Consider the following 1,919-nt stretch of genomic DNA (forward strand, 5'->3'; position numbering starts at 1 on the left):
TATTGAGTGGGTGAGTGATTTATATGTATGTTTGTGGGGTATGTAAACTGTGTTTGTGAGTATTTTGTATTTGTTTTGTGAGTGTGTTTGTGTGTGTGTTTACCAACTTAAAAATTAGTAGAGGGGTAGGGCCTCATGTTTGTTTTGTGAGTGTATAGTGTGTGTGTGTGTGTGTTAGTGAGTGTGTTTATGTGTACATATGTGTGTGTGCGTGTGCATTAATCTATGTTTATGTTCTGTCGTCCAGTTCTATAACCTGTCCAGGAAATTACGTTATTCACGCCATAATGTTACTCACCCTCACGCCACCACTCCTTTTTTCTCCCCACCCACCCCATCCAGTTTACGGCATGTTGCTGGGAGATACGCTTATCCTGGACACACTGGACCAGGCAAACTTGTACAGACAGGAGGTGGGTACACAAGATATGTGGTGGGTACACAGATACATGGTGGGCATAACACCAGCTGAGTGTGTTCCAGAGCTGTGCCCATTCCACCTAACTATTCAACTATTCAACGTGGTTGCTCTGGTGTGGTTTGCTCCTTCTTTCCTATCAAACATCTGTTGTCCTTTTCTCTCCTCCTTCTTTTTTATTTTTGTTACTCTCTTGTAACACCTCTAATCTTCGGGACTTTTATGGCCTTATTGTGTTGCAAGTGCCGCTGAACTCTTACTAAAATTTTAAGTAAAACTATTCAGCGTTCACAATTTTTCCACTTTTCACAGCTATTCGGGTGTTTCAAAGCTATTTGAATGCTGTATGATTTTTACGGACAATGAACATTTTTGTCTAATTTTTCGTAGCCTGTTGTGAAATTGGTCGCTTTTAAGGACAAACGGGCTAACCCAGATTTTGGAGTTTCCAGAAATCTTGACCTACAGCGAAATGGATATTGCCCTACCTACAGGAGTAGTTTGGTTTCATTGGTGTGTATATTTGTTTGGTAATAGAAAAAACTCTCCTTGTCTTTTAAAGAAAGTGAACAAGGGGCAAAAACTTTACCTTCAATTTTCTCAAAACAGCATTTTTCAGGCTAGCCCGCTTGTCCTTAAAAGCAACCAATTTTAGAGTATGTTATATATAAAATCACTGAAGTAAATACAGAGGTATTTAGTGGTTGGCAGGTTGTCTGATGTGGTTTGCTCCTTCTTCCCCATCAAATATCTACTGTCCTTACCTCTCCTCTTTTTCTTAGGTTTCTTAATTTCTTGTAACGCCTCTTATCTATCGCTTTTATATGACCTTATTGTGTAGCAAGTGCCGTAAAACTCTTTACTAAAACTAAAGAACAATTCAAAGCATAGCAGAGCCAGTCAAATGCCATTTGATTTTTTCTGGACAAAGAATTTTTGTCTAATTTTTCTCAACCCTTAGGGAAATTTGAGCTCATTATATATAAAATAATTTTTAGATAAAAATTGAGATGCTTCGTGGTAGTGGTGGGGGGTGCACTGGTGTGGTTTGCTCCTTCTTTCCGATCAAACATCCATTATCCTTATCTGTCCTTTTTTGTGTTTGTTGCTCTGTCATCTTCAGCACTTGTATTACCTATTTTTGTTGCAAATGCCATAAAATGCTTCCTAAAGCATGAAACAAGACATACTTGTGGGTGGTTGGCGGATGCTCTGGTGTGGTGTGCTCTTTCTTTCCTATAAAAATCTAACGTCTCTGTCTCCCCTCCTTCTTTTTTGTGTTTGTTACTCTCTTGTAACACTTGTAATCTTCGGCACTTTTATGACCTAATTGTGTTGCAAGTGCCGTAAAACTCTTACTAAAACTAAAGAAATACTTACCTCCCTCACAGATCATCAAGTACACGCACTGTCCCACCATCCTGACCCGCAGCGGCGACCGTATCCGTAGCAACGGCAAGTTTGGCGGGGCGATGAACAAAGCCCCACCCGTGGACAAGAT

General features: G+C 40.0%; 1 protein-coding gene across 1 annotated transcript in view; it reads left to right on the plus strand.

The window, feature by feature from the left end:
• LOC101858970 (structural maintenance of chromosomes flexible hinge domain-containing protein 1) overlaps nt 1-1,919 on the plus strand; it is a gene marked incomplete in the record, with an annotated part of 79,135 nt that overhangs the window by 72,208 nt on the left and 5,008 nt on the right.

Source organism: Aplysia californica, unplaced genomic scaffold (genome assembly GCF_000002075.1).
Source record: "Aplysia californica isolate F4 #8 unplaced genomic scaffold, AplCal3.0 scaffold00695, whole genome shotgun sequence".
NCBI lineage: Eukaryota > Metazoa > Mollusca > Gastropoda > Aplysiida > Aplysiidae > Aplysia > Aplysia californica.